The following is an 18,208-nucleotide window of genomic DNA, read 5'->3' on the forward strand; positions in this document are numbered from 1 at the left end:
GAAGCCTATGGTGTAGGTTTGTTTGTTCATGTTTTCCCTCCATTATTGTAGGGTCTTTACCTTACAATATAAAGTTCTGATTTGGCACTATATAAATAAAATTGAACTGAATGGAAAATCTTTGAAAAATGTTGCTCTAATATAAGTTTATTCTGTGCTTTGAGATCCAAAACTGACAGTTTTTGCAGTTCGGTGGCAGTGAACTGCTCTGAGATAAACATTTGAAACCAAATTTAGACTCAAAAAAATGTCATATGACAGATCCGAGTTCATTTTGAGCAACTATAACGTTTTCATAAACCTCATGAACACAGGTAAGGTAGAGCTGACACAGAGCCAAAAGCATATCCAATGCTCTCGTTTGGCTTTGGCAAAATATAGGCTTAGAATTAAGTGCATCAAGCTTAAATTTGACTGGGGATTAGGGCATAGGTCAGCATAATCCTGTAATACATTGGAGACAAACAGCCAAGATTTGATATGATAGTGATAGAAAGTCACACGCTAGCTCTGTCAAGCCAGTAGGTCGCTCATGCAGTTGGTCTTTCTGCATCATTTTGACGGGTTGTTAGAACAGAGCAGAGAACATTTCGAAACTTTGCAGGTATATGTTTATGTAAGGTAGCATGCTGATACATAATACTGCAGGGATTATAATTCAAATCAGTGTTGCCCACAAGGTATGGCACGGAGAGTTCTTGCTTACACGACAACGACCTGTCTGGTGGATGTATGCACTGTAGGCAGACATTTTGAATCCTATGCACAGAGAAGAGAGCATGCAAGAGAACTACTCATCACCAAGCATCAAGCTGTGGGCCTGAAACACGCAATTACAAACTGTTCTTTATGCATCTTCAAATTGGACATGTGACCTCTGTTTGAGGTTAGTGAGGATTAGCATGGGACTAATTTGAGGAGATTAAATCCACCACTGGCTATTAGATTGAAGGATAACAAAACTGCTTCCAGGAAAATCTGGAATTCTCCTGCTTAGCATCATCTTGTAAATCTCCTGCTGGATCTCTTTTGGTTTTGCTTAATCACGAAATTACAGTTGAACTTGGATTCTAAAAAATCATACCGTGACATAATGAGAATTCACTGGGAATTTGCAAGTTTCCTGTTTTCATTTACTGCCTTTCCTCTTCTGAAAGCTAAAAAGCTTTTGCCCACTGTGCTTGGTCTATTTAAAAAAGGCAACAGCATGTAAGGCTAAATGAGCAACATTCTATATTATCTATAGGCAAAAGAACATTTCAATGCCGGTCCCTCTCTCTTTCTGAAAGAAAAGCAGCCTGCTGGAAGTAATCATAAATCCCATGACTGTAATGTGCAATGTGTAATCACATTGGTGTAAGTATAGTTCAGCAATAAATAAATATAAATAGAGCTGGCATTATTTCAGAGCTTCAGGCAACATACTGTATGCGCTGAGACGCTAATCAGTCAGCAGATCTGCTTATCATACAGACTGGGATACTGTGTAAGAGGAGAGGAAAAGCCTTTCTAGCAATGTTATGCTTGTAACTTGGTTCTTGCCAAATCATGCGTGCAAGTACATAGGCTGCATAAAAAGCTCTGAATCTCAATGCAGAGGAACATTTAGGTAATGAGGCCCAGCAGTAATTTGGAGACAGAGACTTAATTAAGAGCCACATAGTGATCAATAGGATCTTAACACAGGCAGAAAACAAGCGGTGATCTATTACTATAGTAAAGAACCCCCTAAATCATCATTGCTTCTTCACCGCAGGCTCTCATGCATGCATTTAAAACTAAAAAAATAGCAGCATTATCAGTAAAATTTACATAAAACGTTGAAGGTAAAAAGTAGCATTAAATAGAAATTCACCAAATAACCTGGTAGGTTATTTAAGCAGTTGTTATTTCCAACTGCTGCATGCAGTTCATCTCTAAGCTATCAGTAAAGACAGTAGACAAAAGATTATTTTAAAAAAAATCACAGCCTCAGTTACTCTTCCAGATATCATTTAGTTGTTATGAAAACAAAATATTTTCACCATACGGACTCATCCCACACAAAGCCCTGACACACTTAGAGAAGCCAAAGTGTTTCACATAAAAACAAGTCTCAAGAATCATATTGAACTGTATGATTTTAGAGCAGAACTGTAGTAAGAACTGCACACGCAGACATTTGCAGCTAAAACAGCGACACTGTGAATCAGAAGCGTCTCCAGTTTAATACGAAGCACACAAAACGAAACAAAAAAATGGGCCACTGATGTTTTTTCCTCTACTGGAATCACAAATGTTCTCTTTTTATTCCTGTGCACCCACTCTGATATGATTTCTGCAACATATTTAATCTACCAATGCTGAATGTACCCTCATGACCTCAGCAGATGCAAATTTCTGAGCATCAAATACAACTGCTAACGTGCCTCAAATATCACCAGTAAATGTGTGAAAGCGAAGGGCTCAAACTGGATGTGTGATATCGCAGCAGATCCTGATGCTCTTCCTCACCTCGCAACTTAACTACCAGCCAATCAGTGCGCACATTTAACTAGACAACTCTTCCCCTCGGAACTTGTCGATCACAATCTTTCTGTCCAAGGAGATCTTCCTCATGGGAACGCTGCTGATCATCTGCTCTGCTTTCCATCGTTTCTGTGTCCGTCAGCATTATTCTCTTGTTCTTCCACTAAGCACATCACACTTCACCGCAAGCCGAGCTGCTTTGCCCGCTGTCTCACCCGCTCTGCGTCTATTTTGGTCGTGTGAGCGTGATAACCTCAACACTTCTGTTCTGCCTTAATCTGCGCTCTACCATTCACAGATGCACTGGCAGAGGCAGCGTCCTCCGGGGCAGAAGCTCACAGACCCACAGGGATCAAATTTATGATCTTCTCTGGGTGGACAGCATTGGTGATCCACTCTGTGTGCTAAGCCTTTTTTTAAAAAATTTTACTGTAATTATATAGACATCAGTCCCAGAGTCTGCAGGGATTCATGTATGCAGTTAATGTATGCGCATTCTTCTAGAAATTTCCTGCAGGGCTTATATTAGCCTGCTCTGCGCAGGACAGGCATGGTGCATTAGGACAACAAGTAAATGTATTTATGGATGAATGTTCTATTGATTTGTACCTGTAACCTGAGCAGTGGTAACAAAATAACATCAGCTCAGGTCTAATAAATCATGTACACAAACACAAGCAGTACTTATAGCTCGGACAGCAGCACCAGTGCATTTATAACTCAGTGCACTCAGTGCAATGAGAAAATTGCTGGGAAGTGAAAGAGGCATGTGTGGACATATTGTCCAAAACACGTTAGTGCCCTCAAGAATAACTGTTTTCCCACATGACCCATTTTTAACGTCATCTGTTCAGTTATGCAAGTCTGTTGACAGTTTCACTGCATCATTATAGGAATCATCATTACGAAGTAAGGCTGACGGAGGGAAGAAGGAAAAAAGAAGAAAAAAAAACGAGCTGTGAGCGGACAATGAGCTGACAGAGAAGCGTGCATCTTTCACACAACAATCCCCGGCCAGAAATAAAAGAGTTCTATCAAAGAAGAAAATACTAATGCTGACACAGTATTACTCTGTGTTCACATTGACCAGGGTAGATCAGATTTTTTCCCAGTCAAATTATCCCAAGGAGCAACTCTTCAGAAATGTAAGCGCACAATGCATCAATGAAAGAAGAAGCTCAGTAGAGTAGCATTTAGACCTCAAATGTTATTATATTGTTTTATTGCTTTAGAAAAAATACACTTTTTTTAAAGGAGAAATTAAAAAATGATTGTGCTGTCAAATATAGTTCCTGAAAGCAGTAAAAATAGAAATAGCCAAAATCTGAATTGGCAGATCAGACTTTTAAAAAAAAAATCTAATTTAGTCAAGACAATCTGTGCATCTCCAGTAGATCGGCATTAATGAAGGCTAGACTGAAAAAGAAAGAAAGAAAAAAAGAAAGAAAGAAAGAGGACTGCAAGTTTTTCATCTGTGCAAATGTCACAGCAGAGCAGTGAAAGAGAGACAGAGAGAGTGCTGTAGTCTGAGTTGTGGTTGTACTAAGAAGGTAGTCAGGGAAGATTAGTGCTCATGTGAGAGCAGGAGGGATTTGACTGGATTGCACAGGGTGACCCGCTGTGCTCATGTAAATATCAGCAAGATGGACCGTATCACAGTGTGCAGTGAGGACACACCCGTCCCAATACGCTTGGGGGTGGAGGGATGGAGATTGCCTGGTGATGTGATTTTAGACTGATTTTTATATATTTCTTTTTAATCATCATACTCAAAGTTGCAGCTGAAGCTTGGTTAAAAAAATATGATGGCATTAACAGTGTGTGTCTTTTCGGGATGATTGTTTTAGGAAGGGAAAAACATAAAAGAGGAAATCAGGAAATGGAAGAGTGAATGCATACACCCTTGAGGGCAGTCTGATGTTATAATTACTCATCTGAGTAGCAGTGGAGCAGCATCATACTAACTAGTTCCAGATATCTCTTGACTACATGACTACAGCTGACATGCTACATATAGTCCTGTCCATACTGTAGCCATGCATTTGTTTACCGCCATAGTGGTTCCTCCATATATGTGCTTAGATTCACATAAACAGCTGGATTTCAGCACATGAGCACGTCATCATGACAGATGGATGAAGGATGCTTCGCTAAGTTGATCCACCGCAACATTAGCTCTTGGGAAGTGAAACCCTAATGCTTCAGTAGTTAGTAATCAATTAATTTGCACACAAAGCATCATTACAGGATGTCTGCAATGAGTGTCGGCGCTTGCCTTTAAACAATCAAGGGATCGTTACGCTCCTCATGCAGAATCAGTCAATAACAAACAGGTTTATAGTGATTGGTCAATTATTCAATTAGTTGGTTGATAAGGACGAATATTCTCAAACCATTTTGTCAATCAACCACTTATTTTTCAAGCTGAATCTTTGATGGTTTAGGTTTTGTTTTGTTTTTTAGTCATGAAGGATTAGATCACAGAACAGCAATTTTTCTTTTTTCTTTTGTTTCTGGAGGAAATTCTCAAAAGAGCATCAAATAAAATGAAACTTTTTGCAGTTGAGTGGATCGTAAAAAACCCAAACAACTGCAGCCAATAAGACTGTTCCTCTTGCCCATGCAACGTTTGCAATATCAGTATACATATATATAAAAAGGAATCAGTGCTTTTTGGAAGTGAATTTCAGCTCTGGAGGAAGATAAAATGAGGATTAGGGTCAACAACCCAGCTCCCAACACTGTTTAATAAGTCCAAGAAGGGTGTTAGTCTTTTTTAAGACATTTATATTTAAACTGTATTATTGTGTTGCCATCCAAGGGCATTTTCTTATGATGCATTCAAATTATTATTATTTTTGTACGCTGTGTACAGTGGGAACTGGATTTTACAATGAGATTTTATAATGCTCTGATTTTTCCTTTTTGTGGTTCAGATTTCTAGAATAAAAAATCAGAAGGTCATACTTTTGCGAATAAGAAAAATTTGTTGTTGCCCAGTAACCGCACTAACTGAGCAGCTTTGGTAACCAACTGGTTGCCAAGAGGTTGAGCATGCAGCTCAACCTGTGAGTGATCATATTTTCATAGTGATTGCAAAGGTTGCCTGATGGGAGGCAAGCTGACTGCAGTCACTATTAAACAAGTTGGAAAACGTTTGCAAAAAAACTGGCATCTAATTTCTGAATGTGGCCAGAGTCAGTCTGTGCTGATGAGCAAACCTTGTCTGTGACACATATCTTCACAATAGAAGACTCAACTCAGCTGGTTGCCAACTAGTTTTCTGGTTTTGTTGATATATAAAAGCAAAGTGCCTGTCATTTTGCAGTTAAATTGCAGTCCTGTAGAAACTATTTAGAAACTAGACATAATTCAGTTGCTCGTACAAAGTCACTTTGAAGTCACCAAGTGACTGCAGATGATCATGGAGCTGGTCCCCATGTTTGAAACAACCACAACAAGCACAAGTTGATAGCACGCGGTCACACTTGGTCATAGCACGGTCTCCAACCACTGTTTTCCAGTGTGTGACTGTAGCATTACGTACCAGGCATCTCGTCTTTCACTGTGACCCTGGATATGTCACCAAGATACTTCCTACATGCACAGCTACATCACTACCAACCAGTACTCAAAGTATTCTACTGTATTCCTTACACCGATCACTTGCCCCTCTGTTACAGTATTCCAGTAAAAAAACAAACCCATACATTGATTGCAAACCAAGAAAATGGAGCTAACATGGGTATCTTTCAACCGCCAACATGATCTTTTTCTGTTCTTAAGTAGTGTTTATGCCTTAAAAATATGAAAAAAGCGAGTGAAAATTAAACAAAACAACGAGTGACAATAAAAATGTAACTGTTCACATACAAACCTTGAACCCATGTACCAGTCTGATGTTAAGTGTGCCTGTGCTTTGGACTTTGTTGCCCTTATTGAAACACTGGAAACACTGCAGCACGGCTTACAGCACATGAAGTGTGACTGCAGAAACAATCAACCAGCATAGTTCATTTGGAGGACTCTTGATGTGTCATGTGACAACTTTCTGTACTGTGCGCACCCTGCAGAGGGAAACTAGTCTCCATGAGGGGATATCCCATGGGAATGGACAGAAGATCAAAGCTGCTTTCACTGACAGCTTTTTTCTACTCAGAACTCCAGAGAGGGGTAACAGAAATCAGGACTTCTTTTTTGCTAAATACTGAAATACGATGTGTTTTCAAAAACAAAATTATGATAAAAAATAAGCCGCAGTTGTTGGGATAAAAAGCTGGCTCTATTTCACTGCTCTGGTGCTGCTGCAACCAGTATAAGAAGAGAAGGGTGGTTTAAGGTGATTGGAAGTATTAATTACTATAAATTATAGCCAGAAACAGTTGGTAGTTTGAATATAATACACACATGACTCTGTTTCCTGTCGCTTTCTGTCTTGCCGTCTTTACTGTGCAGACATGTCCGTTCATATCTTATATCAAATAAAAGGCTGAACTGAGAGACGGACTGACAGCAACAGTAAGAGATGAAAAGAGTCAGACAGAGTATGCAATAAGCAGAAGTACTCCCAACAGAGCAGTATAAAACATTTTGAACATCGTGCACAGCTTATAATGACACTACGATACAAAGCGACCTGTAAAACCAGCCAGCAGTTGTTCGTAAAGGCAGAGGAATCTAACCTTGGTGAAATAAACTTTCAAGAGATGTTGACGTACAGTATGAAATACAGATACATTTATTATGGATATTCCAGATTTAACACGTATGGTCATCCCCATTTTGAGTACGTCTTATACCCCAGTGAGATAAGTGAGCTTGTGCACTATCAGCACCCAGACAGGCTGTCCTTGAGCCTCTGGAGGAGCAAAATGAAGGACACCAAACAGGAGACGCTAAGGTCATCAAGCTCCAAAAGCCTCGTCTGGGCCTGAATCTATCAGGCATTCCTTAAAATGCGACAACCAAAAAGGTCATTCAGCTACAAAATAGCCATAACAGAAAGTATATAATATTACAGTGCACACAAAAGTAGATTTTATTACAACACTTGGAAAACTAACACCAACACACGCCACTGTTAAGTATCAGTCAAATATCTGTATGGACCATTAACTGTTGGGCCTATATTGTCCCTTTTAACTAATATTCATCTGTTGTATTGCAGTAATTGCAGCACATTATTAGTTTTACACAGTAAAAATGCTACAGATCTGCCTATCCTGAAAGCATAAAAATGCAATCCCTGCAATCCCAACTTCTCACAGCAGATGAGTGCCCCTCCCTGGATCTGGTTCTGCCAAAGTTCTTCCTGTTAAAAGGGAGTTTTTCCTTCCCAATGTCACCAATTACTTGTTCAGAAGGCGTCATTGATAGTTGTGGTTCTTTTCTGTCTTTCTCTTTACCTTACAATAAAAAGCACCTTGAGGTGACTGTTTCTGTAATTTGGTGCTCTATAAATAAAACTGAATTGGATTTTCAGTGTGATGGTTCATTATTTTGATTCAGTTTTCTGCCCTATTTCCAACTCATCTGACTTCACTGCTTCCTAGGCCCCCTCTCCCTCCTGCTGTTCTGTTTATGAGCTGCAGAAATTCAATATTTGACACTGCAGGAATGACACCGTATGTATTTTTTATTAACAGAACCCATATTTTAAAATCTCATATTTCCCATAATCCCTCTGTTTTTATATGTATGCTGTTAAATATGTTATATATGTTATGTATGTTGCATCATATTGTATTTTAACCAAACCTCTGACTGATTCAATGAATCTTAGCTCTGCCGCAGAGCACTATACATTTCTGTCTGCTTTCAAATCATTGAGCCTGACAATTAACTCTGTACTCTAAACCATATGGTCTAGCAATTTACTGGAAACAGTCTACTACAGTTAACAAGACCAACTAACAACAGAAGGAGTAATGAGAGACTTGGCAAAGGGGAAATTGGTTAAATCTGCAGGGAACAAGGAGGAAAACGTTCTTTCAAGCGGTGCAATCTGGGATTTTCCACCCTATGGGCCAAGAGCGAGCTTCCCTCTGTGAGCTGAGCAAGAACACAGTTCAAGGCACATTACATTCAACGTCAGAGCTTTGTCTTAAAACAGAGAGGACAAGAACACAGACAGCATGGAGGGGGAAGAAGCACTGTCCTTCATTTTTGTTTGCTTGACAAAATTGGACTGGAGGAGTCCATTAGGCTATTGTGTGGGACTTGACTTGCTTGTTTGTGTGTGTATTTGTGTGTGAGAAAATGGGAAGAAAGAGACGAAGCTAAGAAGATCCCTGTCTGTGCAAGGGAAGATCATTTAACATGTTTAATGTCTGAAGGGCTCAAGCTCTCATTTAAGCGAGTAGAAGGCCCTCTGCACACAAAATATGAAACGTGTGACAGGCACATTGTCACACATGAAAACACGTGACAGAGCTCTTTTGCAGCCTGCAGCCTGCGACTCCCACACACAACACAAAACAAGTCTGCTTCGCCTCCAGAAACCTAGCATGCTCTGCAGTACAAGGTGGAGTTCCCTTGTGTGTTTATACCAGTGACCAACAAAATGTGTGGATCCTTCAATAGCAATACACCCATCCACACGCTATGGAACAGTTTGATTTGGATAGCCCAAATAAACATGTGCAAACACTGTAAGCAAGAATTCATAGAAGACTGAGAAGAGTGTTCTCTGGCTAAATGGTTAGCAACACTAGACAGAAAATATGCACATGGTTTAGAGTCGTATCCAATATTGTTTGTTTAAGCACTTAATTTAGCTAGCTTTATTATAACCAGACTTGGGAATTGTATGGCCCCGAGCTACATCTGGTCCATTTGGTTATCCCTGACCGGCCTGCATGAGGTCAATGGCAATTAAACATAAATAAGTGTAGTTTTCTCATTTCAGCCAGCAAACCCTCTTTGATAACTCCTCCTCACAGAATGGGTTACTTTTCAGGTTATTTCAAAGGGGAATGCTATTTTTTTTATCAATTATAAAAGCAGGTTTGTGGAAGCGAATGCAGCTTCACTGTATTTGAATAAGCACAAACTTTGATGAGATATCTCAGTTTGCTAGCCATGAAGGTTGTCAGTCATTTAATGCAGAATGCAGACGTTTTTAATAAGATGTAGACTGAAGTCTGAGATAAAGCAGTGTGCTTAGTTTGTGGATGACAATTTAAATCACTCTTGGGACTAAACATGCAGAGAAGAGTTTCACTAGCTGGGCCCACGTCCTCATTTTAGGTTTGACAGCATTTTAGTAGGTAAAGGTGAATGCTTGGACATGAACTGAGCTGCGGTTTGGGGAAGGCCTCGAAGGGGACTGGCGGATCCCCATGTACTAAATAGGAGTGAAGAAGTTAAAGAATTGAGAACAAGGAGGGAGGGAAGGTGGGGCACGTAAATGAGAATGAACAGCTAGCAGAACTTGGGGAACCTCTATAGATGACAACCGGAAGGGGCGTGTTTGGAGGCGTGGTCCTGCTCCTGAAATTCCGATACATAATCTCCAATAAAACTTGGCTAATGCAGAGCAAGAACGTACAGCTAAACCTTTACTAGCAAAGCTGCAACAAGGACTTTTTACCAAGTTTCACACATCCAGGGATGCAGCAGTCAAGACCAGCTCTTTGATTTCCCATAAAAATTGAAAAACAACAATAAGCAGTAAGCAATTCACTGATGGGGAGTTTTCCAAAGAGTAATGCGCTAACATACCCCGCAAAAAAAGAAGCATTTGAGAACCTGCCCCTCTCCAGGCGAATCATAACAAGGTGGCTCTAGGATATCAGTCTCTTTTTAAAAATGTTTTAAAAAAATTCTTGATTTTATTTGAAAAGGGACCATGTACAATATTAACATAAATGTTGCCACTTGAAGCATTGTACCAGCGTTAGCTTAAAGCTAATTTGCATCTGCAGTCACTTGGCAGGTTACAGGCAGAATATCACAAAAAAGTCACACGAAAAGTAAATTGCATAACACACAAAGTGTTTAGAAGTCTGTGAGTCTTTCAGGAGTTACATCAGTTTGGATTTTATGGATTCTCTTGGGTGAAAGTCAATAAAATAAAGCGTTGTGGAAGGTACCAAGCCATTTAAAAATCTTAAACACCAAACACAAATTGGAAAACAATTTAAAATCCTTCATCTTCAATTTTAACTTTTTCTACTTGGCTCTGGATCTGGGGTTTCCATGACAGCTCAGCGACTCCTCTTTGTACGTGGGATAACCAAAGAGTTTATTAAGGAGCTGGAAGCAATGCATGCCGTGAAAGAGACTACGAGAGGGAGTTCATGGAGTTAACAGCATGTTTGCTGGGGCTAGTGATAAAATGTTGGCGCACTTGTGCCGCAGATTTCACATTTCAATCACTTAAATGTAGCATCTACTCTTACCAGTGGCACTTTATAAAGAGATAAAATTGATATTGAGCAGAACTGAATTCATCTCACTGGTACCTTTCTCCACAAGTTTCCCAAATTAGTTGCCCACCCCTCATAAACACAGCATTTGGATTTACAGGATGTAGCTATTTCATGTTTATGTTGCCTTTCTTCATTTGTAATAATGCTGCAGATGCTTTATGGTCTATGATTTTTAATTCAGTTCATAAAAACAATAGCACTGCCATTTTTATGTAATTAGTCATCAATTTAGTAAAAGTCTGTAGAGTCCATCGGCAACATGACTTGGAAAATGCATAACAGAAGATTGAGCTAAAAGAGCCACCGTTAAGAAAAGAGAAAGCATTAAAGCATATGTTTCAAGAGGCAGAACCCTAGATCCAAGCAGTCCCTAGACTCTCATGTAACAATATCCTAATGCAGACTAGAAATGTCCAGTCAAAATGTCATGGTACCATCACAGTGGACATCAGTTTTATCAAAGCTGCAATACGTGAATCTTCTGTTTTCAAATGTCTGTTAAGCTAATGCACTCATCAATATCTTCAGGGGCCTGATCAACCAGCCTCACAGCATATCTCCTCCATCACTTCACACACAAGCTGCTGCTTGGCTGCTGGCTCAGTTTGACAAATGACGTGCACATCACCAGGCACCAAGAAAACTATGATGCACCATATAAAGTATGGTGTTAAAGTCTTCCTGTCCTGCAGTGTCCTCGACCTAACCTATAAGCAAGAGCAGATTGTTTTTGTGCTTTGAAAATCAATGCCCCCTGTTCATCTTGGGACATTAAATATAAACAACCAGCTGTGCAGCCTTGGCAATGTTTGCTTCTTGAGTTAGCCCAACAGAAAATCTGGGCTAGCTCACACCTGCTCAGCAGTTGGAACATGTTCACGGTTCAACTTCCGCTGCCTCAACTTTCAGTGGTGCTGCCACCTTTAAAGCTTTAATGCTGTTAAATTCATCTCTATAAACTATACTATTGTGCACATGTTTTCCTATTTTTTATTTGCAGTGATCCTATCCATGCTATTGTTTCATCAGCATTAAGTATTATAAAAATACTGTACACTGTAGCAGCATCCATACATCAAAATGCCTCACAGGTATGAAATACACATATAAAAATAAACACATTTGGTAGATATGACACAATCTCACAACAACTCCCAGACTCTCACATCACATCACATCAAATCTCAGGAAACAGGAAGCAGTTGTACATCGTCATCAGCCAGTGCCTTTGCTCCTTCACAGAGGAGAGAAGCGCAGCTGTCCCTCACCACTACTGCCTGTGCGTCCTTAAACTAAGAGGATGTAATGATGAGGATAGGCTCCTTTTAATTTTCCTCCAGTAAACACTGTGATAAAAGGATTGTATATCTTCTTTATAGATTCATGTTGTCTTTATTTAAGATTGTTGCTGACAAACTGGCGGACGATGTATCTTATCAGAGGTACTAAAAAAGACATTACTGCATCCAATTTAATTTCTCGTTCATCTTGCATAATTGTACAAGCTGTAATTACAGAAAAAACAGGGTCAGCACAATAAACAAAGGAACAAAGTATTAGAATGGAAAACTATAACCCCCACCGCCCCACCCCCGGTGCTTTCCTCTATTTGTTTCCTCTCTTTTTCTCTTCATGATCTCTCTTTTAACCTCACAAATGAGTCAGCACTTTATGATTCAGCACACTTTCAGTGTGTGTGTGTGCGATTATGCACCTGTGTCCCTGCATGACACCAGGGCAGAGACCTTAAGGCACCGAATACTTGGCATTGCCTATTCTGAGACAGGTGAATCGAGTCCACAGGACTCTGCAAACAGTCCCACTAATCTGCTTTGGCACCAAAGTATTTGTTGCTATCGTGGCAGACTACAGTACACAATGGCTCACAGAACACTACGGCCTTTTTCACCTTACTGTTTCAGTACCTCGTGTCAGTTTCTATTCATCACTAAGAAGGTTATATCTTAATTTTCAGTGCCTGTAGTACTTAGTTGAATAATCAGCTGTTTATAAAGAATCCTTTATCTAGCAAAGACACCTTCTTTGTCTTGTTTAATACGTTTGTTTGGACATATTAAACACATTTAATCAAATAAATTAGCTAATATTTAATCTTTGAAAGTTAAGCTGTTTTCTGACTTAATAATTGGCGTGGCTGTTTGTTTGCGAGCCCGTGTTTAATTCACTGTGCATTATTTGAAATGAGCTACAGACAGAGGTCCGATGATCTGCTCTGGCTTTAATTTAGCATACCGATCAATCTGAAACATAAGCCACTGATGAAAACACAAACTGACAAACATCAGTGCGTTCACATATTTTGTCTGAAGATGGCAGGGTGTAAAAGGGTATGCTGTCAGGCTGTCATACAAATAGCATGGGATATTTCAGTGGAGACCAAATATAGCCAGGGAAATGCAGTTAAAGCCTCTTCTTCAGTGAACTGGATACTCGGGTCAGTTGGCTTGGCTCACATTTTCCCCCCTTTCAGATCAATTTACCGACAGTGAATTAAGCACCTTTGCTTAGGACGACAGATCCCTACAGGCAGATTCTAATTAATCAGATCACTTGCATCACGTTCTGCAGTCATCTGTAGCAGATACTACTGTACATGTTTTTGTTTTTAAAGTATGCAACTAAAAAGCCTGAACCAGCAGTGTTTGCAGATAAAGTGCATTATTAATAATACCAGGTTAAATGTTTTTAGAAGGGAAATAAAAGGACAATTTGACTTATTCGGTAACAGAAACAGGTTGTACTATTCGTCTGTGACTCCAGTGCTGACAAAGTGAAGGTGCACATGGGAGGTGACGCTTCCTACAAGCAGCTGGTTAGTGTCTCAGCACTTTGACGCCACCTTTGAAAACTGAACTATCACATGCATGAAATCAGCCAACAGATCAAAGTAACAGAAGAGGAGAGAGAGGCTTGAAGGCAGCTCAGGGCAGCAAAGTCAACGCTGGTCACGACATATGTGGATGCTCAGCACACACGAAGAAAAGCTGGTGTCAACAGTAGCAATCTAGATGCATTACCAGCAAGTACTGAAAACATACTTACGACTATATAAACTCCACTGTACCGTACACCACGACCCATCCTTTACTTATCCAGGTAAAAAGTATCACTGAGATTAAAATCTCTTTTCCAAGAGAGACCTGGCCAAAGAGGGCAGCAAAAGGGATGACAAATAAAACACATACAAGTGGGGGTTTATGCTAAAAACTGAAGCATATTTAACCACAGATGTAATGGTTATTTAATATCTTAGACCACATAACAGCAACGGGAGTAGTGGCAGCTCTGTTTTCATAATACGACCAACAAATTTCCCACATGTGGGACTAATAAAGGTTATCTTATCTTATCTTAACAGTTTTTTAATCTATTTTAAAGGTACAATAAACAATAAATATTGTATGACAGATGTTTGGGGCTTTTTTTTGTTGTTTTGTTTTTGGTTTTTTTGTCTGGTACCCTCAAAAAGGGTACAGTCCCCCTTGGGGGATGGTATGTTGCCACAAGCCCAACCTGAGCCCTCCTGCTTGAGCTGGGATCTGGCGGGAGGCCTGGTGACTGTGATAAGCCAGATGTGGCACTGGGAGCTCTGGGGATTTTCTACAGCAGTTTAAAAATGTTATCCTTTTGCATTTTCATTAAATAAAACAAACTAAAATCAGCATTGAATAGGATAGTATATAAATTGTTTCCCTGTAATACACGTCATTAAGATCTGCCTGGCATTAGCACATATCCAAAGGTGCCAACATTCTGAGAGAGCAAAAAACAAAAAAAACACGACTGTGACTTTAAGGTCATTGGGATAATTAGCTCTGTGTCTGTGAGGGCATGAAATAATAAGAGAAACATAAGAGAAGCAGGGTTAGAAATGAATAGGAGCAGGGGGCAAAATGCCCTTGAAAGTTAAAACAAAAAAAATCATGTGAAATTAGGTGTAAAATAACCAGATAACTCTTCTCATTATTTTTCTCAGTTGTTAAATTCTTAATAATTACACATAATTCCCTAATGAGGCGCTATAGTTGAGAGGTAAGCTAGATGACTTTTTGTTTTCCCAATCCTCTGTTTATGGGAAATAATGAGCTGTAGGATTTCTTAACATCGTGAATGGCACAGTGCTGAATCAACCAATCACGTGGCAGCGCCTCAGTGCATTTAGGCACGTGGAGAAAAGAAGAGCAGAAAGTTACATTTTTAGCTCTGCACTTTTTAGCACTTATGAGCAGATATGGGCAGTAATGCGTTACTGTGATCCGATTACTTTTTTCAAGTAACAAGTATAGTAAGAGATTACTATTGCAAAAAAGTAATTAGATTACTGTTACTTTCCAGTAAGGATGCTGCGTTACTGCGTTGCTAAACCGTGATTTTATGAGAGTGTCTCATGACAAGGACGTACGAGCGTGTGACGTCCGTGGCAGCAACAGACGTGTGTATATCAACGGTGGATAATATGGAGTGCAGGAGAGAGTACGACCATGCAGCATTTAAAGCTTGGAAGTACTGACATTACTTTGAGTTTGATTGTGTAGAAAGTGACAAAAGCATTCGTGTCCACTGTACACTCTGCGTGGCAAGAAAACTTCTTTCTACAGCGGAAAATTAAACTTCAAATCTTAACGAGCACCGAGCACGCTGCCACGGGAATGTGACATTCACATAGAAGTCCCCTGGATCCCCCCCCCTACTGACATGACCGCTGCGGAACCGGGGAAACCTCCACCGGCCCCACTCCTGCTAAACAGGACTGCTTGATGCAATTTGCATAAAGATAAAGTTAAAGTTAAAGCTTTTAAAAGTAACTAGGTAATAAAATAACTAATTCATTTTGAAAATAAGTAATCAATAAAGTAATGTGAAAGTAATCAGTAATTAGTAACTAATTCCTATTTTCAAGTAACTTGACCAACACTGCTGATGTGAATGTATGAAAAATCAGTAGTTACTTTCATATGTGTAAAAAGTGCACAAGCTTCCCCTCGGTTGGTCCCCACTCAGATTGTTTGAGCACACAGAATTTACTGCTCTACGTGACCTTCACACTGTACACTGCAATTTCCCTAAGTACTGCACATTGCAATAATTATGTTTGCACACGCACATGATGAATGATTTAGAAAACACACAGAGAACCAGACAACTGGATACAGTACAAACAGCAGCATGCACTCTTGTACAAGTAGACGTCTTTTCAGCCACCAAGCACTGCGCAAGTCTTAATATCTGTTGCCATAAAAAACTAGTAATGGTATTTTTTTTTCACTGCATACATTTTCCTTCCATCTTTATTACATTTCCAAATTGGCACAGGCAGAGTCATCGAAGTGGAGTTTATAATGTCTTTCTAATGACTGGCAGTTGTGCGAGTTGTTAAATAAGGCACGTCAGGTCCTGACTGGGTCCTAATACTGTAGCTGTTCAACTGTTTTACTGCAACCATAATACCCAATATCCACTCCCCAGCAAAACTGCCTGTAACAGGATCCTTCTTGCCACAAGCACTTTTAATAAAGGAAAGTGGAGTATTTACTGACAAATTTCATAGCTAAATCATTCAAACATACCTGCAGGTGACTCATTTTTTATATATTAGATACAGTTTCAGTATCGATCACGCTAAATGGGAAAATTCTGCTCTTGTGAACTAAAAATGAAGATTTTAGGAGTGTAACAACCCTAAAGAATAAGAATAGGTTTTCTCTGATAGAGACCGTGACTAGGATATTAGCAGAGATGGAAAAATGAAAAAAGACTGAATGGCCAGCCCGCACTGGTGCAATAACAGCCTCCTTTACTCCACAGATGGAGGGAGAAGATGGTGACAGAGTGAAGAGGGCGGAAGGGAGCAAACACCAGATGAAGGAGTGACGGATGGACGTACAGTTTGGAGGATGACTTATTGTAGAAACTGACTGAATAACTAGTTGGGTCCATCCCATGGCTGATGTAACGAAGGTTCACAGCTTGAAAATCTTTGCAATGGCAGGAGACTACATTCGTCCCTCCATTAAAGCTCTAATCCTGCATCCCACACCTAACATGTTACGACAGCTTGGAATGTTTCCACCGAGTGCCTTTTCTTCCCTCTCGCATCTCCAGTGGATGTGTCTGATTCACCGTTGTTTTATTATTCGGTGTGCTCGTTTAATATGGTTACAGTGAAATAAGTAAATTGATGCAAGCTTCTATACTAAACTATCTTCTTAAGTGCACAGGGGTTGGACATGTCTTAAAGAAAGACAACATGCCAAAGGAGGACATGCTGTGCGAGTGAGAGGGTGAGAAAACTGGGGGGAAGGGGGCGAACCAGAGGGAAAGAAGGAGCCACGGAGTTTGATAAGCAGCGGAATGATTGGAGGCAAAGACGAATGACGTGAGAGAGATGAACTGAGAGTAGCGCAGGCCTGTAAGCTCTGCTGTTGCAGCCAGGCATTATGACACATCCCTGTGTACTTTGTACTGCACTGGCTGCCTGCATCCTCACTGCAGATTCTCATTAACCTTGCAGCACTGAATATTTGTGCATCTATCCTGGTCCAACGTTGTCTCATCCTCCCAATGTATACAAGTCTGCAAACTATGCTGAACCTCACAATCAGCTTCCCACATAGTGTGCATACCAGGAAAATAACACCAAGCAACCACCATCTATAGTGCGCTCACTTTCAGTGTATGTTGTGTGACGTATGTGTGCTTGTATGTGTGTGTGAGAATCCTGAACCGTATTCAGCAAAGCTTTAATAATGCTTTACTGAAGCATGAATAATGGTTTTGTTTTTCAAATGCCACATTACGCAGTAAGGATAATAAAAAATGTTTAAAGCACACACTGACAGAAAGCTATAAGCTACCATAAACACTGTAAAAGTCAGCTGCCTCGCTGGTACTTAAGCAGAAAGATGATCTTTTTCTGTATTATAAAAGTTCACTGATCCGTAGTATGGGTACCAGGAATCAGGCACAGTTCTGACTGGAGCTTATGTTTACACGGGCACAACAGCAGCTTTTATATAAAAGCCAGATGTGGCCACCGTGATGTCATCGATTGGTTTATAGCAGGGGTGTAAAATATATAGCCTGCGGGCCAGAATTGGACACGCAAAGACTCTAATCCGGCCCACTGGACAGCTTTGGAAATGTGAAGGGCAGGATCAGTTTTGGACTTCTAACTGTATTTATTCATTAGTTTTACAGCTTTCCCTCAGATAAAGACCTCCCCCATGGATATAGATACTACACCAAAG

General features: G+C 40.0%; 1 protein-coding gene across 1 annotated transcript in view; it reads right to left on the reverse strand.

Moving 5' to 3' along the window:
* The window catches only part of LOC116331823 (potassium/sodium hyperpolarization-activated cyclic nucleotide-gated channel 1), a 67,683-nt gene that overhangs the window by 40,683 nt on the left and 8,792 nt on the right, over window positions 1-18,208 (reverse strand). The window lies entirely within an intron of this gene.

This window comes from Oreochromis aureus, linkage group 7 (assembly GCF_013358895.1).
Source record: "Oreochromis aureus strain Israel breed Guangdong linkage group 7, ZZ_aureus, whole genome shotgun sequence".
In the NCBI taxonomy this organism is placed as follows: domain Eukaryota; kingdom Metazoa; phylum Chordata; class Actinopteri; order Cichliformes; family Cichlidae; genus Oreochromis; species Oreochromis aureus.